Source organism: Microcebus murinus, chromosome 24, assembly GCF_040939455.1.
Source record: "Microcebus murinus isolate Inina chromosome 24, M.murinus_Inina_mat1.0, whole genome shotgun sequence".
Taxonomy (NCBI): Eukaryota; Metazoa; Chordata; class Mammalia; order Primates; family Cheirogaleidae; genus Microcebus; species Microcebus murinus.
This window is the reverse complement of record NC_134127.1, coordinates 16,415,806-16,441,023: the sequence shown is the minus strand read 5'-3', so window position 1 is coordinate 16,441,023 and position 25,218 is coordinate 16,415,806. Positions and strand designations below refer to the sequence as shown.

Below are 25,218 nucleotides of genomic sequence, written 5' to 3'. Positions count from 1 at the left end.
ACCTTTTAAATTTAATTCGTGCTACCTAAGGTATTTCTGCAAAAACAAAAACCAAAAAAATCCTGAACAACAAAAACCTGATTGGTTATACAAGACAAGAGACAAACCAGTTTCAGATTGTAGGGTTTATTTAAGACATTGTTTGTGGAACATTCTCAGCTAAAAATGCAACAAGGTGTATTTCCTTCAGGCACTGGAACAGTATTAATTTACAGCCTGTAATTAGACCCAGTAGCCAAGGCATAACCTAATTGTTTAAAAGTAGTAGCAGCAACAGCCAAGTTGGTGGAGGTCTCATCTGAGTTGGTTTTGGCACATGAACTTTTCTTGCAGGTTCTACCTGCTATGGAAAATCTATTGAATTCAAGGCAAACTCAGCATCTTTCAGGAAGTAGACTCACATCTTAGGAAATTCTTTTGTCTTCTTCTAATCAGCATTTAAAACATTGCATTTTACTTAACCCTGTTCCTTTACTATCTCTATGGACAACAGTGAGGACTGAAATTGAGTGTAGCATGAGAATTAGTAACCCCCATGCGGATTCACCAGATACTCCATTGGCTAATTGTGAGTTAATGCTTTATGCTAAAGGGTCTTATGCCACAAACGAAAAAAGAAAATATCAGGCAGGGTATGCTGTTACAATCCAGACTTTTTACTTCCACATATCTAACAAGACTGGTTGACATTTAACTGCTTCCCTGCTTCTACCTCCTCACATGTCACTTTTCCTCAATTCTAGCTTTTCAAACTGGCTTCTGATCCTACCACTGCATTAAAACTCCTTCTGGGAAAGTCACCAGTGACCTTCTGATCACCAAATGTGACAAGCCTTGCTCCATCCCTCTCCCAATTTATCAATCCAGTGAGTCTTCTCATTTATTCTTCCTCATGCCATCTATGCACCACTCAAACCTAATATATGGTATTTCCCCTAACTTGGGCCCATGCTGTTTTTATGCATAGAACACCTATCATTCTTATGGTTAAAATCCTATAAATACCTTCAAGACTTACCTCAGTAGTACTCTAGGACTCTTAGCACTCAGCCTTTTATAATTGTTATTCAGAAAAATATCTAAATTCTGTTGTAAAATTAACTCCTTGAAACAGGACAGGAGTGGTGGCTCACGCCTATAATCTCAGGATTTTGGGAGTCCAAGGTGGGAGAATTGCTTGAGTTCAGCAGTTTAAGACCAGCCTGAGCAACATAGTGAGACTTTGTCTCAACAAAAAATAGAAAAATTAGCCAGACATGGTGGCAGGCACCTGTAGTCTCAGCTACGTAGGAAGCTGAGGCAGGAGGATTGCTTGAGCCCAGGAGTTAGAGGTTCCAGTGGCCAATGATGACACCACTACACTCTAGCCTTGGTAACAGAGCAAGACAGTGTCTCAAAATAAACAATTAATAAAAATAAAATCAACTCCTTGGAATATTATAGATTGTTAATCTCTCTACCCTTCATGGTTTGCATTTAATACACTATCTAACACATAATTGTTGCTTAATAAATACTTGATGAATTCAATTAAACTCAGTTGGATTTCTAGATGAAGCAAATAAACCCCTGAAGAACTTGAGTGCATGCTGCAAGGTTACATGCCAAGGAGACATTCCAGAATGAGCTGTTGTCTCTGAAAAGCCCCTCTGAGCTGGTTGCCCTAAGGAAGAAAGAAAACATGTCATGCTAAATGCTCACAAGTTATCATCTCGAGTTGGTTCTCGGAGGGAGGTGAGTCTGCCATGGGCTTTTATTGTCAAGTAGGGAACAACGCTACTGCTGCCGTGGATGTCTGGGAACTCGTGGTTGTGCCCCATTAACACACACATGCACATATACATATACATATATACATGTGCACAAGCACAGTATAAGAGTAAATATTATATCACATTTGTTTGATCCTTCTCATTGCAGTGAAGGAGTTTGGGTGCAGCTGCAATTTAGGATCTAGGGAGTCTGGTTCCTTAAATGAGTTCATTCTATCTGGCATTTTCGTTATTGCAGTTTGTCTCCTACAATAGGTCCCTCTTGTTTTCCACAAATGGAGGGAGTGTTCTTTCATGTTCCTGCTTATTACAAACCTCCAACATATCACTGTACACAGGAAAAACAAGGCAGTTGTGGATACTCATGTGCTTACGCTATGAACCTACATTCGGCCCAGGGACATATAAAGGGCTTTCTGATAATCTGGATGGCAATTGCAAATGGCCAACTTTGTAACACTGAGACAACAGAAAATAGTCTCTTCTTGATGCTCAAGAATCCAGCATGAGTAGTGCACACTCCATATCCCAGTTCTGATACTTATGAGTTGTGTAGCCTTGTTTCTTCCAAGAGAATGGGGATAAGATTAAGTATCATACCTCATAGATTTATTGTGATGATTAAATTATATAGCACCCTAGCCCACTGCCTGGTCCCCAGTGGGTTACTGGTTACTTTTAATAAGCAAATATTCTTGACTACCCCATAACATCAGAGAAAATAGTTCTCATTCCTTGAGAAAATGGTATTGCCATTTGAAAGGCAAACTGAATATATACATAGGAAGTAAGTTATAGTTTCCTTGCAGTTAGGTAAAGGAGTGACCAGACTGACCTTCTGTATCCCTTTTTAATCTAAGAATGTTGCAAGACAGCCTATTGAGATGGATAAAGTAAGAAACAGAGACAGAGCTTGTTAATGTGTGTGTGAGTCATTCTCCTTGTGTGGTTCTGCATGTGAGGAATGGCTCATTAGAGCCCTGGGTCACTAAGAAGAGAGAAAAAGATGGTTAGAAGAAACTGAGCATTTTGTAATATAATAAATTGCTGTCAATATTCGAGTATTCATGTGAATATATAAGGCAGATGAATGTCTGTTTCCAGGGACTGAGGTAAGGCAGTTCAGTGACTGAGCCTATGTCCACCAGGATTGATTAGAACATTTTCCGTAAGCTGTATTTCCTCTGGACACATGCAATCCCTGCCTTGGATAATGAAGATGAAACATGTTATTTTAGCTTTGCTGGTCATTCATTGATAACTCTTCCAGAAGGCACCTCATCCCTTGGTTTCTTTCTCTGTGAGGTAAAGCTCCCACCTGTTTTCTAGCCATCTTTGAATATGTTTATGAAGATGGTCCATTGGTGGCAGGGAGACTGGCTAAGTACTGGAAGCTGTGAGGCGGCTGAAGCCACGAAGGCTGCTGGGCCCTGTGTGGCTGTTGGATTCTACACTAGCTGTTGGAGGCCCTGCCAAATGGTGAGAGTCACACATCATTCCAGCTCTGTTATTAGCTGTCCATAGGTGTTCAAACTGTGCTGGATCCTTTAGCCTTCTCAGTGAGGCAAGAGAGGAGCTTGGTTCCCTTGGACAGGGCCCTAAAATGTGGAGATGTTAGATGCATTCCTCTCTCTTCTTTCTCCATGGAAGAAATTGTGGGCTAAGAGGATCTTTTTCAGAGGTTATCTGTGCCAATGTGAAGGAGGGGGAAATGTGGGCAAAGCGAAACTGCTCTTCCTACCCATTTCAATGTGGTCATTCTTGGTTCTGTGCTCTTTTGGGATGCTACAACCTCCTTACTGGATTCTGGGATTCTTGGAAAGCTGGAATGTAGGCGGCAAGAAGGGATGTAGATATCCTTATTCATGGACAGCCTAAAGAGATGAGAACCCAGTCAAGAAAGGAGTATGTTGGTCCAGGGACATAAGAAAACCATGTTCCTGGACAGTGTGGGAAGAAATAAAGGTCTACAGCAGAGCCTGGAACAGAGACGGGGAACATGAGATTAGCCAAGAGGACATCCCTTTCCTATCTCAAATTCTATCACACCTCCACCTTGTCATGCTCATAGTCTGCCACACACCTTTATGCATCTTTCTTCTGCTTTTTAAAAATATTCTTTCTCTACTCCCTCTTTTACAAGTCTTGAAAATTTTCTCACTTAAGATCCAGTGTGCATGTTGTTCTGTGACTCTCATAATGGAGTTGCTGTCTTTTCTGACTCTCTCAGAGTCTTTTTTATATACTTTTACTGTAGAACCAACAACACATTGGTGTAACAAGTTTTTCCATCATTAGATACTGCAAGTTTTATGTCAAGTATTTGTCAATTTCTACCTGTGGGACTTGGGCCAAGTTCTGCTGCCTCATTGATTCTCAGCTTTCTCTGTAAGATGGTAAAGATAAACTAATTGAACCCGGAGGGCCCTTCCAGTCTTACAGTTCTAGTTTTCACTTCCATGGTCCCTTGAGCTATAGCAAAACAGACTGTGCCCTTTTAATGGCTAGTTTTATGTGTCTTGTACCATAATCTGGTCTCTGTGGGAGACAGGCCCAAAGGGAAGACCAGGAACCAGAAATGTGAGGGATGCAGCTGGGGAAGGAGAAATTGCTCTTGGTGCCCCAAGTGGCACAAATAGAAAGGCATCCAAATTACAAAATGCCACATATACTTTCTGGTTGCCAGCTACCCCAAGCTGTGCTTCATTATATAGTTGGTAAAATTTATGTACCTCAACTGAGACACTGACAAATGCCTTTGTAAAAATTTACCTATTCCTGAATTCAGTTTACTCTGGAACTATTATTTCCCATGGCACTTACTTTCCTCCTTCAAGTTACCTCCTTTACTTCTGGTTTAAAGTTTCATCTCACTTGGTTCAATATTTAGCCAGATTCGCAACAATTTAACTCAGTACATTGAAGTGTTAACTCTCTCTTCGGGCTATTTTTCTCTTCTCCTTTTCCTCTTCCTCCATAAAATGGCATTTGGGAGAAGTAGAAAACTTACATTTAATATCATAGGTGATCATGGAGGATGTCCGGTCAGTATGTGTGCTGCTCTGATGTCTGACCTTGTAAGATCTTTGAGCATATAGGTTCTTTACTTCAGCATCCACTGGCATCAGGACATCCTATGCTAGCATCTCCTGAAATATGGGTTGTCCTTCCTGGCATCTGCTCATGGTGACCATGGACCTTGCCATTTGCCTCCAGTTCCAGGAGTCCTGCATCTTGCAGCCTTGACATTCTGACCCCAGGCACCTTCCCATTGACTGTGTTTTTCAGTCACACTTTAGTTCCATCTTGCAATTAGCTTACTCTCAATTGTTTATTTGACTTGACACTTGAGAGTGGAGCCTTAAGATGTCACCCTGAGGTCCACCCAAATAGGTACCTTCATTAGCTAGTCACCTCTGCCTCAAGGGATCATGTTGGGTCACAGTGACATACTCCAGAGAAATGTGGCACCAACTTTGTGCTTCTAAAGTCCCCTCTCAACCAAATCTGCAGGGTGTCCCAAAGCCACTATACATAGGGAAAATGAGAAATTGTAGCTAAATGTATCTTTATTTACAAAATATTCATTATAAAATTTTACAAAATTTTTCCTTTGTATGGAGACTTTTGGGACACCCTGTATTTAGATGTTTCTATTTTATCTATTACATTCTTCCCCTTCTTAGAAAATATTTTTCCTTTCCCTTTCCCAGGGCTAAAAGCCTCAATCTCACGTTCTAGTTTTAATGGTTTGAGGATTGCTGGGAGCTGAGGGGGAGGAGAATCTCTAAGGGACTCAGAAGGAAAAGAATGAGGTATATTTCAAATTTTATTACTCTACCATATTTAGAGAACATGTCTGTTAAGGTGAAATCATCTTTCCTTTTATGTCCTTAATTCCCACATTACCCTCAGTTCTCTTCAAGCTGTACAAGGTTGCAAACTTGAGCACATTTGAGTTTGCCTCTCGGAAAAGGTCACTGAAATAAAGAGAGACGGGGATTAGGGTTGTCACTCACTCCTGTCAGAATTCCCAGTATGCACATATGGAGCCTACATTCCAGGGGAGATAGTGGGAGTATTCAGCTTTGAGATTCAATCAACCCAGAAAATTAGTCAGTTTGTTCATCATTCAGATTCAAGGAAATTGGGTTCAAGTGTCTTCCCATTTTAAGCCCAGAATGACAAGCTGCCTCTGGCTTCTCACCTTTCCTCTTAGCAATCTGCGGGCTTAGCTAAAATTGGTTTCTTCAAAATGAAAATAAAAAAGAAATCTTGGATGAGGCTGTTAGAATATTGATCCTGAACTTTAGGGGATAAATAAGGATAGAGATAAAATCCTACTAAAGTGCAACAATTCTCCCCCAGGTAACTCAGACTCTCTGTTTTTAGAGAAAAATATTTTGTAAAACATTCATGTTTTTCATTTGTAGAAGATAGAGATAATACAGAACTGGTTAGTATCTAATGTCATAAAATTAAAGAGAACAAAAGAGCGACCTATTTTACACGTATCTTCACCTCCAAGCCCTTGGTTCAGTTATGGCTAAAACATCGGACAATGGTTTTGAGCTTCTTGGCATCCAAACACACGACCTATCTGGAGTGAATTTCAGGATGAGAACACAGGTCCAACATTCTATATTGGAAGCTGAAGGCTAGGCAAATAGATATTACATCTTGAAGAATGGGGATGTAGACATGAGACCTAGGATTAGGTAATCTGATGCTACGCTAAGGACTTTGAATCCTGAGGAGGGACACAAAGGACAAGGGTGTCTTCCTGTGGTGGCTGTAGTGGATCTAGGGTGGCAGAGAGTTTGGTTGGGGGTAGGGGGCGCTGCAGACAGTCCAGCAGTGGTGGTCCTGACTGTCCAGTGACACCTGAGCAAGTTCTTTCTATGGGATGATCTTTGCTAAATGTTGTCTCTTTGCATTCATGCCTTGCTACCAAAGCTTCTTACCAATTTTAAAATTTTTGCATGCCCTTATGATAAAGTACTTCTTAGTTTAAATAAGCAGAGTTGATTCTGGTGGTGACAGCTAAGAAACCTGGCTGGTACAGGAGAAATAAGTCCAAGGTGAAATCCACCTCTTAGGACCTTTTCCTCTCTGAAGGACCTGGTGCCTGCACTCTGCAACCTGGCATCCCAACCATTCAGAAATGTAACTGACACATACTTAGTTCTTTGAAACATGTCTTAAGAGGTATATTGACAAACTGGTGTTCAGCTATGGGAAGTAGTTGGGGATTTTGGAAGGTCTGCAAACCAGATTGACTGAAGTAACTAGGAATACTGTAGACAAGATTTCTGTCTACAGTGCATAGCACAATTTTCCCCTTACTCTCTGCACCTCTCTCTATTTTCCAAGGCCTTCAATCTGCTGGATGCTAGAGAGAAACTGACACCATAAAATAATGCATGCTAAGGGACTGATAGATATCAGCTTCCCTTCTGGGAAGTATTTATATTGTGAATAAGACAGCAACAATATAAATGTATAAAGATTTCATACAATGCTGGGAATTCTGTCCACACGGTGGGTGAGCATGGAGGCTTTCTTCATGCTCTTTGGACCTATCCATCCATATCCATTTCTAGGGTCTAGGCTCTCCTTGAGTCTGTTTCTGTGGATAGTCTAAACATTTTGATGAGTTTTTCTAGCAGGTATCTGGAAAACTGAAAGGTAATTATTTCTTGATGGCTAAACAAAGGAATTAAGCTGCTGTTTATCTCAGTGCTCTTCACTCCTTTCTTGCCAAAAATGCAAACAGCCAACAGTCAGGTACTGTTACCAGAAAAAGCATTTGTTATTCTTAAGTGTTTGTCCCCAGATTTAAAACAAGCACTATCACTTTAAACTGTTACCCTTTTTTTTGTAGAAGTGGTATTTAAGAACATTTATATATGATCCTTCCTCATTATCTGGTTCTCCTGGGTAAATGGCACTTGTAGCCTGGCCACAGACACCAAGTAAAGACATTTTCCCAGGTATTACATGGGAGTATTTTGTGTAATTGTTGTGTTTAGTTCTAGTCACCAGTAAGCAAGGGTGACATTTACAAAATTAGAACAGTTAACAAGATCTGATCCTGTCCCTTGTCAATTTAGTTTCAACCTCTCTCCCAAGGAGATTATCAGATGAAAAGATAATTATATAACTGAGATAAAATGTTTCTGATCTCTGTAGTACTAGGATCTAATCTCTGTAGTCTTGTCTAAGGTGGCTTAAAATTGTGTTTAGAAGGAATATAGAATTAGGAAATGTTAGAGTTAAATGAGACTTTAGTTAAGGGTCTTAATCCTTAATTTACCATTTATAATAACCTAGATCCCAAATTATGAAGGATGTAATATGAACAGCACTGAATAATTCCAGCTAGTCTCCCGACTATTAGTCCTGTGCTCTACACACTATATCAAGCAGCCAGGTCCATTATTTTGTTTATATATGCTTACTTCGATGTTTATATAAGTACCTATGTATGTATAAGTGGATAAATGCATATACTGAAAGAAGAAAGATAAGCAAGGCCTAGTAACATTCGCAAGAAAACGTGAGACAGGCATCTTCAGGACTCAATAATTCAGTATTAAAATATGTTTAAAACTTATCATCTGGAAACTATCAGAATGACTTCATAAGGCATCATTCAAAGATCTATTACCTTTCCAAGTCTACATGATTTGCAAGGTCATATGACACTTGAGTTAAAAAAAGATTTATTGCTACTGGGAAGCAGAATAATAGGTCCAACAAATCTGCAGGAATAAACTGTGCTATAGATGGGAATTAATTCCCCTGATTTTCAAATTGCTAGATAAGGCTTCATTTCTTACCATATCTACTGACATCTAGTGTTGTGCTGAGTTGGTTGCAGCTGCATGTTTAGGAAATCCCCATTGGAGAGCTGAGTGTTAAACACACATCCATGAAATGACATTGGAATTATCAGTTTGCCATTCTTCAGATTTCTATACATGTGTGCACACTAGATGAGAGGTATTATTGTTCTATTTGCCTCTCTTTGTTTTGTAAATAACATCTGACAGAAAGATTTAGAGAAATGTGTGGTGCTGTGCCTTGGTTTTGTTTTTGCTGATCAAAAATTTCCTTCTGAATAAATTTCATGCTTAGTTTTTCAGTATCTGATGGTCCTGGGTCATACACGCTAACCTTCTTTCTCCCAAAACCTCCATTGTGATTTACGTGGCCTCGTTATTCAAACATGAGTCCTTTCCATTCTATTATCTCCTTGGTGAAGGAAAAAGGAAGGAACATGAAATACAAAACTGGAAAGAATTTAGAATCATGGTGCCCAGTTCCTCTGATACTCTTCCCCCTGGTGGAGTCAGAGGATCAGAAAGGTTGTGGCTTTTCCAGAAGTCATAGCTGATAAGACCAACATCACAATCAGAAATTTAAGCCCGAAGAAAGAAATCTTTTGATCAGTTGGTCTGACTGAAGAGAAAACCCAGACCCAGAAAATATGTGTGTTATCCCAGTTCCTTCAGCAGGCTGAGACCCAACCTCACACCCCTCTCACCCCTCCCTAGTGTGCCACTCTGCGGCTTCATCACACAAGGACATGAGAGAGGAAACAATAATCTTTCTCACTTCTGAATATAAGACAAACGAGAACGTTGGGATGGGTAAGTTATGGCACACTGAAATCTATGCAGTGTTTTAATGTTTTCATATCCTCTTGTGGGCTCGTAGCTAATTAGAATACTCTGTGAGAACAGGCACATCTCATTTTATTGTGCTTTTCACTTTATTGCATTTCACACATATTGTGTGTTTTTACAAATCAAAAGTTGTGGCATCCCTGTGTCAAGCAAGTCTATTGGTGCCATTTTTTCAACACCATGTGCTTTACTTCGTGTTTCTGTGCCAGCGTTTTTTAGCAATAAAGTATTTTTAAATTAAGGTAGGCACATTTTTTTAGACATAATGCTATTGCACACTTAGACTACAGTATAGTGTAAATATAACTTTTATATGCTCTTGAAAACCAAAAAATGTGTGTGACTTTAGTGTGATATTCACTTTATCGTAGTGGTCTAGAAACAAACCTGCACTATGCCTCAGAAGGCATGATTGCACAGAGTAATTGATTTCCCATCGCTTGTTAAGTTTTGTCACATATTGGATGCATTTAGCTTGTTCCTGGCTTTCATTTGAAAGCCTTTAGGATCACCAAGTAGCAAGCTTTTAAAGGTTATCAAGAAAGAACTTCTGTCAATTATCCCACACAAAATTTTTCCATTACCTTCTAACTAGTTATGTGTAGTAATTTTACTTTAACCAAAAACAGGGAAAAAAAAAAAAGAATAAAAGAAAAAAGAAACAACAAAAATGGCTGACATTGTGTTACTATCTTCCTAAATTTTGTTTTTGTTTGTCTTTCTCTTTTGCCCCAGATCTTGAAGGATGCCAGGAGTCACTGCTTGTTTTTTTTTTAAAAGTTCCCTCACTTCTGTGCTACTCTCCTTCCTGTTACTGGGGCAAGTACATAATTACTAGGTGGTTTCTCATTTACACATGGAAGCCTGTATGTCTGTGAGCTCTCACTTTGCCCTTTCATTTGCCTGAACTTGAAAACTTAGAATTCATTAGTTACTCTACTTGATCTGGTAACAGCTTTAAAAACAGAAGGCTAGAAAAGTGGTTTTCCAGAAAAATGCCAATGCTTCAATCCCAGCATAGGGTGGGAAGGACTCCCTGGCTTGGAGAGGAGAGAAGGTATACAGCAGCATTGCTAAGCAACAAGTCGCTAGATGGCAGCTGCTCTTTACTATTTAAAGAACCAGAGTGATTATATTATGTTAGAAAAGTGGATTTTTTTTTTTTTTGCCTCCAGTTTAATATATATACATACTGTTTCTGAGAAAGGCATTATGGCACCTAGCACTTGATGGGCAGAGGAGAAAATGAAACTGTTTGTCAGTGTTATTATAATGTATCTACCATTTTTCTTTCCTTTCAACTATTGGTCAGTATGGCTTTACTTTCAGATACTCTGGTTAATTTAACACTTTTATTAATTGGCTATTTGCCTTTTTAACTCTACAGAGGCTACCCATTTTCAAAGGATTAGAAGATACACAATAAAACTGTGTTAAATATGCTTGAAGCACTGCCACAGAGGGGAGGAGGGGTGGCAGGGGCAATATATGTAACCCCAACAATATTTGTACCTCCATAATATAATGAAATAAAAGGAGGGGGGAAAACTGTGTTAAATATAATGTTTTCTTTTTTAGGAGATTCTCAAAGATCTTGCCATATGTTTTTGAATCATGACTTTGAACTTTCACACCCAAGAAAGAGGCTCTGTGCTAGACTATGAGAATACTGTGAAACCTCTATTGATAAACTTGCCTATAACCACAGCTCATTTATGTAGGAATTGAGTACTCACTTGTATGCTGAACATTGGGGGCATACAGAAATGAATCAAACCTTGTTATGAAGTTATTTACAAACTACTTGGGCTATCAAACCTTTTAACCAACTAACTCTTTTACCAGTTATAGTGAGCCAAATGTTTTCATAAGGAAACAGACATGTAGCTCACAAAGGAAAAAATAATAATAAAAACTGGAGGGTATCTTGGAGGAGGTGGCACGTGAGATTGTGTTTATTTAAGAATGATATAAATAGTGGCAGTGGCATCTTCTGGGTGGCTGGGCAATAGAACAAATAGGGAAATACAGAGAAGGGAAATAATAAATAAATAAAAAATAAGATAGAAAATTGAAAATATTCATTGTCCCCCCTGGACCATAGACTCTAAGGGAAGTGAACATATATGTCATCCTCAGAAAGTTCAAAACCTACTTTTTACCAATGTTTTTAATAAAGTCAAATGAAAAATGTAAAAAAGATGAAAATTAAAAAGGTGCTTTGATCATTTGTGTGTGAGGTTCTATGATTTATGATTAAATGAAATGAGGTGGAGTAGACATCTAACTTCCTTGCTCCATTATTATCTTGAAGGAATAGTCTTCCCTGCTGCAGTCACCCTAAAACTCTGTCTTCCCATAAAAGATATCATTTAGATTATTTTATTGCCACAAATGTTTCCTTATGCATATCTATAATACCTAAAACATCTCTTTTTATCTACTTGCTCCTGCTTTTTGTCTACTTGCTCCTGCCTCTCAGGCTAAGTAAAATCTGCCTTTTTGTAAAGACCTGCTGAGCTTGTTGCTATTTGTAGATAGAAGTATCTCCCTTAGAATAGAGTAGGAGACCTTGAACAGGGACAACTTGGCTGAAAGTTCCTGGTCCTTACCCCGGGGACCAAGGGAAAAACTGGGCTTACAAGTTGTACTGAGAAACTCTTCATAACTCTGAATTATTTGAGTGACCTTTCAAGAACTGAAATCAAACCTCAGTTGCAAAAATTAAACACTCCCTTTTCCATCTAAAAAAAGCAATGTGCATTCTGGAGATACTCGTTGCCTGGCAACAAAATGCATACTTCCTTCTCCTTCAGGGAACTGCCAAAAAAGATATAAAATGCTAGGAAGAAAATTGGCCATAAAAGAGAGTCAATAAAATAAATCTGGCGATTCTTAGAGTAGGAGGAGAACAGATTTACAAAATTTGCATGTCTTTGTGTGTGTGTGTCTTTCTGTGCCTGTGTGCACATGGGATGGGTAGATGGGGAAAGCATGAGATAGAAAGAAACACAACAGTCTACAGTAATCACTTGTTTATTCATTCATTCGTTCTATTGTGGAATGCACAGGAATAGGCAGGTATAATAGGAGGGTTTCTGCTTTAGGGAACAGCAGTGTTAATCATCCCCTGAAAGCACTGATTGGTAGGCTACGCAACCATCTGAGGGGTGAAGAAAAAGAACAGCAACAATAAAGGAAAAATACCACCTTTTGTGTTTTTATTGTTTAGGAAACTAAGGCTTGGAGAGGTTTACCCACTTGCAGAAAGTCACATAACTAATAATCAGAACTGGTTTATTCTCTCTCTTATTTAAAGAAAACTTAATTTTCAAGTAGTCACATGCACGTCTCTGCACCTATCTACACCTCCCTTCTCCCCTGGAGAGAACAAGATTCTCTTAACCATACCCCATATACATTTTGTTATTATGGTAAAATATACAATACGACTGACCATCTTAACTATTTTTAGGTATAAGGTTCAGAGACACTATGAAATTCACATTGTCATACAACCATCAACACAATCCATCTACAGAAGTTTTTCATCTTCCCAAACTGAAACTCTTTACCCATTAAATAATAACTCCCCATTCTACCTGGCCCTCAGCCCCTGGTAACCACTATTCTATTGTCTGGCTTTATGAATTTGACTACTTTAGGTACCTCATAGAAGTGGAATCATACAGTATTTGTCCCTTTGTGACTTGCTTATTTCACTTAGAATAACGTCTTCAAGATCTATCCATGTCAGAGTTGCCTTTCATTGTATCTGTGTACCACATTTTATTTATCCATTCATCTATCAATGGACACTTAGATTGTTTCCACCCCTTGGCTATTGTGAAGAGTGCTGTTATAAACATCGGTGTGAAAATATCTCTTCAAGATACTGTTTTCAAGTCTTTCATATATATACCCAGAAGTAGAATCGCTGGGTATATGGTAATTATTTTTTTTAATTTTATTTTTCCTTATATACTGCCATATTGTTTTTCATAGTGACTTCACCATTTTCCATCCCCATCTACAGTGTTGACTACACAGGGTTGAAATTTCTCTACATCATCATAAACATTTGTTATTTTCTGGTTTTGGTAGTAGCCATTCTAATGAGTATGAGGTTATATCTCATTATAGTTTTGATTTGCATTTCCCTAATGAGTAATGATGCTTAGCATCTTTTTGTGTGCTTGTGGATAATTTGTATATTATATGCAAAAATAAATATTCAAGTTTTTTGCTCAGTTTTTGAATTAAGTTATTATTTATCATTATTTTCAAGACTTCTCTGTACATTCTGGATATGTCCCTAATCAGATATATATGATTTATAAATATTACTCACATTCCACAGATTTCTTTTCATTCTGTTTCTAGTGTCTTTTAAGGCACAAAAGGGTTTAATTTTCTTGAGTTCAAGTTGTCTTATTTTTTCTTCTGTTGTATGTGCCTTTGGTGTCATATCCAAGAAAACATTGCCAAGTTCAATGTGGTGTTTCCTTCTAAGAGTTTTATAGTTTTAGATCTTATGTGTAGGTCTTTGATCCACTTTGAGTTAATTTTTGTATATTGTGTAGGTTAAGGGCCCAACTTTATTCTTTTGCATGTGGATACTGACTGACTTTTCCTAGAACCATTTTTGAAAAGACTTTTTCAACTAAAAGGTCTTGACACTTTGTCAAATATTATTTGACCATATATGTGAAGGTTTACTTCTGGGCTCTACTCTGTTTCTGTGTATATGTCTTTTATTTGTATTTATATGTCTGCTTTATGCCTGTGTTACACTATTTTGATTACTGCAGCTTTGTAATATAATTTGAAATCAGGACACTTCAACTTTGTTTTTCTGTTTTAAGATTATTTTGGCTATTTGACATCCCTTATGAATTTAAGTTGGATTTTTCTATTTCTGCCACAAAATGCCAGTGGGATTTGTTGGGCATTTTTTTCCCATTGACATATAACAGATGTACATGGTTATATGTGATACTATGATACATTCATAAAACATGTAGTGATCAAATCAGGGTAATTGGTATATCCATCACCTTAAACATTTCTCTTCTTTATGCTGGGAACATTCCAATTATTTTCTAGCTATTTTAAAATATTCTCATCTAGCTATTTTCTCTTCTAGCTATTTTGAAATATACAATAGATTATTTTAACTATAGTCATCTTACTGATCTGTCAAACACTAGGTCTTATTTCTTCTATGTAACTGTATTTCTGTACCCATTAATCAATCTCCCTTCATCTTCTTCTCTCCCCTACTCTTTCTGGCCACTGATAATAGCAAATCTATACTCTATATTTATGAGATTCACATTTTAGCTCCCACATATGGGTGAAAAGATGTGATTTTGTCTTTGTCCTAGGCCTATTTCACTGAACATAATGACCTCCAGCTCCATTCATGTTGCCGCAAATGACAGGATTTCATTCTTTTCTATGGATGAGTAATATTCTATTATATGTATGTGCCACATTTTGTTTATCCATTCATCCAGTGGTGGACACCTAGGTTGATTCAATATCTTGGCTGTTGACCTGCATATGTTGAGCCATCCTTCAATCCCTGGGTTGAATTCCAGTTGATCATGGTGAATGATTTTTTAATGTGTTGTTGAATTTGGTTTGCTAGTATTTTGTTGATGATTTTTGCATCTATGTTCATCATGGATATTGGGCTATGTTTTTGTTGTTACTGTGTCCTTATCTGATTGTGGTATCAAGGTAATCCTGGCCTCATAGGATAAGTCTGGTAGAATTCTTTCTTTTTCAATTTTTTTGAAGACTTTGAGTAGATTTATTACTGTATCTTCTTTAAATGTTTGGTAGAATTGAGCAGTGAAGCCATCAGGGTCTGGACCTTTCTTTGATGGGAGAATTTTATTGCTGCTTCAGTCTCATTACTTATTTTTTTTTTTTTCAGCTTTTCTGTTTCTTCATAGTTCAATCTTGGTAGGTTGTATATGTCCAGGCATTTATTCATTTCACCTAGGTTTTCCAATTTTTTGGCATATAGTTGTTTATAATAGTCTCTAATTATTCTTTGTGTTTCTGTGGTATCAGTTGTTATGTCTCCTTTTTTGTTTCTGATTTTATTTATTTGAACCTTGTCTCTTTTTTCCTAGTCTAGGTAAATTTTTCTTGATTTTATCTTTTCAAAAAGGCAACCTTTCATTTCATTGACTTTTTGTATCTTTTTAAGTTTCAACTTCATTTATTTATGCTCATTGTTCTTTTCTTTCTACTAAATTTAAGTTTGGTTTGTTCTTGCTTTTCTAGCCCCTTGTGATGCATGATTAGGTTGCTCATTTGAAGTATTTTTAATTTTTGATATAGGAGTTTATTACTATAAACTTCCTTCTCCCTACTGATTTTGCTATAACATATAAATTTTGGTATGTTATATTTCCGTTTTAATTTGTTTCAAGAAATTTTTTAACTTCCTTCTTAATTTCTTCCTTAACCCACTGATCATTCAGGAGCATGTTGTTTAATCTCCATGTGTTTGTGTAGTTTCCAAGGTTCCTCTTATTGATATCTAGTTTTGTTGCATTGTAGTCAGAAAAGATATTTGATATGATTTTTTATCTTGTTCAATTTTTTAAGACTTGTTTTGTGCCTTAACTGATGGTCTTTTCTGGAGAATGTTCCATGTACTGATGAGAAAAATGTTCATTCTGCAGTTGTTGGGCAAAATGTTCTGTAAATGTCTGTTAGGCCTCTCTGGTCTAATGTGTAGTTTAACCCCAATGATTCATGATTTTAGGTCTGAATGATTTGTCCATTGGTGAAAGTGGGTTATACCCCACTCTGACTTTTTAAATTTTTATTGTCTCAATTTATATAATTTTATATTTTTATCTTTTATAAATTGTTATAGTTATTATTTTTGATTGATTTGTCTTTTAGTCATCATACTAAATGGATGAGAGGTTTATACACAACAATGATTATATTAGAGTATCTGAATTTGTCTATATACTATTACCAATGAGTTTTATACCTTCAGATATTTCTTGTTACACAATAGCATCCTTTTCTTTCAGGCTGAAAAATTCCCTTTAGTATTTCTTATAAGACAGGTATGGTAGTCTTTGGTTTGTTTGGTAAATTTTTAATTTGTCCTTCATATTTGAAAGATAGATTTGCTAGATACAGCATTCTTCATTGACATTTTTTTTTGAAACTGGGTCTTGTTCTATTGCCTGGGCTACAGTGTAGTGGCATCATCATAGCTCACTGCAACCTCAAACTCCTGGACTCAAACTATCTTTCTGCCTCAGCCTCCCAAGTAGCTGAGCTTTCTCAAAACAGCTTGCATGACTGGGATTGGCTGGGGGCTGAGAGAAGCCCCTAGATGTGAGGAAAGGGTAAATGAGAGACCCATTCCCCAAGACTCCACATGTCCACAATAGACTTTTACAATCCTAGCTATGGGAGAGCATCTCAATCCTTAACAAGCCTTGAGACTAACAGAGGGAGCTGCTTAGAGATTACACAGAGACACTGCTCCAGAGAGGGAGCTGATGTGAAGTCCCATAGGTTCTAATCCCTGAGCAGATGCAGCATGGCACCATTCTGAGAGATCAGCCCCTAATGACTGAGTCCTGCTGTGGGATAGATGCTGCTGCTTCTTCTGGGCCAAGGAGGGCGAAGGGAGGCCAGGTACTTTCACATACCCTGAGGACAAATACCACATTTGCTGTGGGCTACTCTAGAAACAAGGTGTGAGCAAACTGCTCACCCTACAGCTGCCTGAATACACTGCTCCTACTGAGAGGGGCCCAGCCCTTCCCAGTGGCAAACGCACCGCACAGCCACCCCTGCCCCAATTGAGCATTCTGCTGGCAGCTTTAGGACCACCCTGCTCCTGCCTATTTTAGTCAATGCCTGAATGCACTACCAGGAGGCCGAAGGACAAGACCACTGGCCTGGTCCTGTCCTCCAGTACTTGAGCATGCCATCTAGAGGTCTGGGTATCACCCAACCCAGTCTACCAATGCTGGCATGTGAATGTTATTCCTAGGGTCTGAGATTGGGAAAACCCAACCTGCTAATACCACCACAGCTGGCACCCACCCACACGTGCCACCTGTGGACCAGGGGCTTCTGCACAGCAAAGGAAACAATTAACAGAGTGAACGGACAATCCGCAGAATGGGAGAAAATATTTGCAAACTATTTATCCTACAAGAAACTAAGATCCAGAATATACAAAGAACTCAAACATCAATAAAAATCCAAATAATCCCACTATAAAGTGGACTAAGGACATGAATAGACATTGCTCAAAAGAAGACAGGTGAATGGCAAACATATACATGAAAAAATGTCCAGCATCACTAATCCTAGGGAAATGCAAATCAAAAGCACAAGGAGATATCATCTTACGCCAGTTAGAATGGCTATTATTAAAAAGATTTAAAAAAATCAGATGCTGGCAAGGATGCAAAGAAAAGGGAAATCTAACACACTATTGGTGGGAATTTAAATTAGTACAACCACCATGGAAAAGAGTAAAGAGATTTCTCAAAAAAAAAAAACAAAAAACAAAAAACAAAAAAACAAAAAAAAACCCAGAACTACCATACAATTCAGGAATCCCACTCCTAGACATTTATCCAAAGGAAAAGAAATTTGAATATCAAAGGGATAACTTCACAAAACATGTTTATATCAGCACTATTCACAATAGCAAAGATATGGAATCAAATTAAATATTCATCAATGGACAAATGGATAAAGAAAATATGGTGTGTATATATACATAATGGAATACTATTTGGCCATAAAAAATGAAAACCTGTCGTTTTCAGGAACGTGGATGGAACTAGAAGTCATCACGTTAACTGAAATAAACCAGGAACAAAAAGACTGATACTGTATGTTCTTACTCATATGTAGTAGCTAAAAGGAGGTAGACAATAGAATAATAGATACCACAGGGTGGAAGGGTGTGTAGGTGGTAGAGGGGATAAGGAGAGGTTGGTTAGTGGGAATAAACATATAGTTAGATAGAAGAAACAAGCCCTAATATTCCATAGCAGAGTAGGGTGGCTATAGTTAGCAACACTGTATTATATAAACATAGCTAAAAGATAGGAAGTGAAATGTAACCAACAAATAGAAATGATAAATGCTCAAGGTGATGGATACTCTAAATACCCTGACTTGATTATTACAGTCTGTGTTACCAATACATGTAATCCGTAAGTATGCAAAATATTTTGTGTCAATAAAAAATGCAGAGATAGAGGCTATAGTTTCAAGAACAGAAATAAAATCTACACACATGTAGTTTATGAGTAATGAATTGGAGAAAGTTGGGATTAAAAGGCACAGCCATGTTCTATTGCCCAATACCCCCTCCTTTACAAACTAAGATCCAAACAGAGAAAGTGATTTGCCCATGGTGAAATAGCTAGTTACTGGCAGAGCCTGTTCTGCTGGTTACTAATTGAGAGATTTACTACATAAAACATGAAGTATATGTCTAACCTTCTGATATATATAATGGTTTACAAAAAATTTCACATGCATCTACAAAGATTTCATTTTCTTTAAAGCTCAGATCGTCGTTTTAATTTGCTTTTCTAATTTATCTTATTGGGGATCTACAGAGTTATACATAGAGTTATGCAGAGTTATACATAGAGTTATCCTACTATTATAAGGGAGATTAAAAAGTAGTATGTCATAGTCACAGCCTGGGATGCTGACACATTCCTAACAGAAATAATACTAGAGTTGACCCTTGAAAAATTCAGGGGTTAGGAGCACTGATCCCTAGTGCAGTCACAAAGTCATGTATAACTTTTGACTCCCCCAAAACTTAACTACTGATATCCTACTACTGACCAGAACAATAACCTGAATAGTTAACACATATGTTGTATATGTATTATATTTTTACAATAAAGAAAGCTAGAGAAAAGATTATTAAGAAAATTATAAGGAAAAGAAAATATATTCCCTATTTATTAATCAGAAGTAGATCCTCATAAAGGTTTTTATCCTTTTCATCTTCACGTTGAGTAGGCTGAGAAGGAGGAGGAAGAGGAGAGATTGGTGTTACTGTCTCAGAGGTGGCGAGGTGGAAGAAAATTCATGTGTCAGTGGAACTGTGCATTTCAAACCCATGATGTTCAAGGGTCAACTGCATAATAATTCAAACTCACAACTAGCACTGTTATGTATCTTTCACACATTTGTATTTAGAGCATGCAACAAACCAACAGAGTGCTGAACACAGTGTTTTACAGAAATAATACTATCTTCAATAGTGCAACTAGCACTATTACAAATATTACGCACACAATGTATTCCATAGAAATTATTCTATGCTAGTTTATTGAGCCACATATGAATATTAAAAGCATCAATTATGTATTTATATTTCCTGTGCATAACATGGAGCAGAGAGAGCACTATGTATGATTTAACAGAAATAACAGTGCATATGTTCATTACACAATTAGCTCTTGCTACAGTTTGGATATTTGTCCCCTCCAAACTTCGTGTTGAAATTTGATCCCCAGTGTGGAGGTGGGTCTTAATGGCAGGTGTTTGGGCCATGGGGGTGGATCCCTCATGAATAGATTAATGCCTTCCTTGGGGTGGGGGGTGAGTGAGTTCTCACTCTACTAGTTCCCCTAAGAGCCCAAGAGTATGGCACCTCCTCCCTCTTTTGCTTCCTCTCTCACCAGGTGATCTCTGGCTCACCTTGGCTTTCTGCCATGAGTGGAAGCAGCCTGAGGCCCTCACAGAAGCCAAGCAGATACTGTCACCATGTTCCTTACACAGCCTGAAGAATTGTGAGCCAGTGACCTCTTTTCTTTATAAATTATCTAGCCTCAGGCATTCCTTTCTAGCAACACTAAATGGACTAAGCTCTCAAAGAAACATAATTAACACGTGTCTCTTTAGAGATATTACATAATTCAGCTCAGGATGCTGCAAATAGTGTTTTATAGAGATGACAGTGTTTTATAGATATATTGATCCATTCACACAACTAGCACTCTTAGAAACATCTTTGATCTATAAAACTTTATGGAGTGTATAACATTCATCAATAGTGCTGAACAATGAGTTTTACAGAAATTATGCCATACTGATTTATGCACATAAATAGCAGTCTTAGCAACATCTTTTACATGTGTTGTAAAGAATGCATGACATGTAGCATAGAGTGTTGAACTCAGTTTAATTCCAAGAAATGAAACTAAACTAATTCATCCACAGAAGTTGAAATCTTAGAAACTCCTTTACACGTGTGTCTTTAGAGAGTTTCTAACATGCAGCACAGAGAGCTGAACAGAATGCTTCATTAAATAACACTATACTGATACATGCATGCAATTGGCACTCTAAGAAACAACTTTTACACATATCTTTAGAGAATGTACACTGGGCAGAAGAGTGCTGAATGCATGAAGCAATGAAATAAAATTCTACTGATTCAGCCACACGATTACACTCTTCAAAATATTTTTACACATGTATCTGTAGAGAATGTATGACAGGCAGCATAAAGTACTAAACACAGTGTTTCACAGTGATAGCACTGTACTAATTCATTCACACCATGGTTCTTACAGACATCTATTATTCAGGTGTCTTAGGAGGATATATAACATGAAGCACAGATTATTAAACAGTATTTCACAGATATAACACTGTCCTGATTCATTTTTACAAGTATTTTTAAAGATATCTTTTCTACATGGCTTTTTAGAGAATGTATAGCATGTAGCACAGAGTGGTGAACACAGTGTTTCTAAGACATTTCACAATACCAATTCATTCATACAACTAGTGCTCTTAGCAATAACACTATACATGTGTTTTTGCATACCATGCAGCATAGTGCTGAACAGTGTTTCATGTTAAAAAATTATCATAATTCATCCACTCAGCAAGCATTCTCATAAACATCATCAATGCACGTCACTTTAGAGTGTATAACAGGCATGACAGACTGGGGAACACTGTGTTATGGGCTAAATTGTGTCCCTCCCCAAAATTCATTTGGTGAAATCCCAACCCTCAATACCTCAGAATGTAACCATGTCTAGAGATAAGTTTGTAAAGAGGTGACTGAGTTAAAATGAGGCAATTCGGGTAGGGTCCTAATCCAATACGACTGGTGTTCTTATAAGCAGAGAAAGAGACGCCAGGCATGAGCATGCACAGAGAAAAGGTCAGGTGAGGACACAATGATAAAGTGGTCATCTGCAAACAAGGCAAAGAGGACTCAGGAGAAACCAAATATGTCAACATCTTGATCTTGGACTTTCAGCCTCCAAAATTGTAAGAAAATAAATTTCTGCTGTTACATTTCCCAGTATATGCTATTTTATTATGGCAGCTCTAGAAAAGTATTAATAATGCAGATTTTGGTACTGGGAAGCAAGATGCTGCTGTAACAGATTTCCCAAAATGTGGAAGTAGCTATGGATCTGTGTAATGGGAAGGGGTTCTAAGAGTTTTGAGGTGTCTATTGGACAAGGCTGAGTTATCTTGAAGAGATTGTTGGTAGAAATATGGACATGGAAGATGCTACTGGTGAGGCCTCAGATGGAAACACAAAACATGTTATTGGACACTGGAAGATAGGTGATCCTTGTTATAAAATGGCAAAGACTTGGCTAATCGTGTTCTAGCATTTTGCACAAAATAGAACTTGTTTGTGATGCACTTGGGTAATTAGCCAACAAGATTTCTATTAAAAATGTGGCTTGGTTTATTGCTTATAGTAAAATATGAGAGAAAGATAGATAAATGAAGGCACTGTTAAGCAAAAAAGAAACCAGAACTTTAAGATTTGGAATATTATCAGCCTATTCATACTTTAAAAAATGAGAAAGTGAGTTCTGGAGAAACACCAACGATGTGGCTGGAAAATTACTTAATAAAGAGATCACAGTTTTAATTAGTCATCTCAGCAGAAGCCAGGGAGAGAGATGGGGCTATACCAGCAGACACACTGCCAGCTTGGACTAAAGGGGACAGAGATGGTACACAAAAGGAAGAATGGAGAACAGGATGGAGCACTAGGGCTATTGGCTGTGAACATGCATTATCCTTCTAGTAAAGGGAAGAATTGCCTGAAAGTGATTCAGAGATTGGCAGGGCTTCAACTTCCACCACAAGCCCAGAAAGCAACCCTTTGGGGTTGAGGTTGTCATCTCCTTGGTTTCAACAGGCCAGGTCACCACCATTTAGGGCCTCGGCGTCAGCACTGTCACTCAGGCTTCGGGTTTGGGGCTACTGCCCAGGGCTGGGGTGGCAGTGCTGCCATCCAGGGCTGTGGAATAGGGCGGCTGCCCAGTGTCACAGGGGCAATGCTTCCTCCCCAGTTGGACAGAAAGGTGGGGCTACAACCATGGTGTGCTCAGAGGACAAATATCAAGCCAAGGAGACTTATTCTTGAGACCTAAAAGCTAATGGAATTTTCCTGATAGGTTTTGGACCTGCTTGAAACTCATGCCCTTTCTCTTCCTTCTAATTTCTGCCTTTTGGAATGAGAATGTCTATCTTATACTTGTTCCAGCACTGTATTTTGTAAGCAGGTAACTTGTATGGTTCTACAGGTTTATAACCAGAGAGGAATTTTGCCTCAGGACAAATCATACCTTGAGTCTTACTCACGCTAGGTTTAGGTATTTTGATGAGATCTTGGACTTAGAGTTGATGCTGGAATGGGCTAATACTTTGGTGCTTTTGGAATGGGATAATGTATTTTGCCTGTAAGAAGGACATAAATTTTGGTGTTCAGTGGGTGAAATGTTATGGAATGAATTGTGTCCCCATAAAATTTATACATTGAGATCCCAACATTCAATACCTCAGGATGTAACTGCATTTCGACATAAGGTCTTTAAAGAGGTGATTAAGTTAAAATGATGCCAATAGGCTGGGACCCTAATCCAACTGGTGTCCTTAGAGAAGAAGAAGAGACACCAAGGTTGCACCTGCACAGAGGAAAGGGCACGTGAGGACACCGTGAGAAGGTAGCCATATGCAAGCCAATGAGAGAGGACTCGGGAGAAATCAAACCTGCCAACACTTGGACTTCTAGCCTCCAGAACTGTGAGAAAATCAATTTCCATTGTGTAAGCCTCCCAGTTATATGGTATTTTGTTATGCTAGCCCTAGAAAACAAAACTGCAATGTTCCAGAGAAATAATATTACACTAATTAATTCTAGCAAATAGCCCTCTTAAAAACATGTTTATACATATGTCTTTAGAAAGTGTGGAACATGTGGCAGCGAGTACTGAACACAGTGTTTCACATATATAACTATCTTGATTCTTTCATGCAACCAGCACCTTTAGAAACATTTTTTACATGTGGCTTTTTAGAGAATGTATAAATGCAGCACAGAGCAGAGAACGCAGTGTTAGGCAGAAAGAACAGTATCCCAACTCATCCAGGGAAAAACAGCCCTTAGAATCATCTTTCCCCCTTATGCCTATTGAGAAAGCATAATGTGTAGCACAGACTGCTGAGCAAAATGCTTTACAGAAAAATCTCTATCCTGATGCATTAATGCAAATAGAATACTTTGAAAAATCTTTTACACATGTCTCAATAGATATTGGATAACCTATAGCACAGATTGCTGAACATGGTGTTTCACATAAAAAAACACTATTGTGATTTATTCACACAACAAACATTCCTACAAACATATTTTACACCTGTCTCTTTGGAGAGTGTCAACATGCTGCATAGACTGGTGAAGCCAAGGTTAGACAGAAAGAACAGTAACCTCATTTATTCAAGTAAGAAGAGTTATTAAAATCATACTCACACTACCTCCATAGGGAGACTATCACATGTAGGACAGAGTGGTGAACATGTATGTCACAGAAATAACACAGTAACACTATCCTGACTCATTCATGAAACTAGCACTCAGAAATATCTTTTATAGATGACTTTTATAGTGTACAGCAGGTAGCGCTTAACCGTGTTTCACAAAAATAACACTATCCTGATTCACCCACAGGGCAAGCATTCTTATATACTATCTTTTATACATGTCTTCTTAGAGAATGAATAACATGCAGCTCAGAGTGCTAACAGTGATTCTAGGAAATGACACTAATTCACTGAGGCAAGTGGACCTCTTATAATCAACTTTTACATGTGTCTTTAGACAGTGCATAGCATGAAGAACAAACTGGTGAATACGGTATTTCATAGAAATAACATTATTCTGATTTATTCCAGCCAATCAAAAATTCTTAGGTGCCTCTCAAATTTTTGTGATTTTTCCAAACTGCTGCCTCAGTTTTTGGTGCTTCTGACAAGAGTAAGATGTGCCACACCCTTTTAGTACTCCAAGACAGGTAAAATAGAATCCAAACCCTCTCGATGTACCTGGAAAGGTTGGGGTGTATATCTATGTATATTTCAGTTCCTTCTCTTCTCCAGGTAAATCTGAGAATAGGCATTTATCTCCGCCTCTCTGCACTAAGCCAGGTAGAGGATCTGTGGCAATACCTGTGCTTTCATTCAGACTGCAGCCTCTGATTCCAGGGAGATAGCTGCTGGAGGGATCCCATTTTAAGTCTACCTCTTGTTTACTGTGTCTAGGGAAACACCCAGGGATATGTGGATAATGAGGCAGTCTCTTGGGTGGAGTTTTATAAGTTGTGGCACTCAACGCATAGACAAACTCCTTCCCAGAAGGGTCAGGAGACATGGAGTTACCACAAGTG

The 25,218-nt window shown here is 38.1% G+C and overlaps 1 long non-coding RNA gene across 1 annotated transcript; it reads right to left on the bottom strand.

Annotated features, from left to right (window-relative positions):
* Nucleotides 1-5,588: 5,588 nt before the first annotated feature.
* Nucleotides 5,589-16,740, bottom strand: LOC142864092 (uncharacterized). Its single transcript, XR_012914685.1, has 2 exons — nt 8,615-16,740; nt 5,589-5,752 (listed from the first exon to the last, which is right to left on the bottom strand). It is a non-coding gene; the product is annotated as an uncharacterized LOC142864092 (long non-coding RNA).
* Between the last annotated feature and the right edge of the window lie 8,478 nt (nt 16,741-25,218).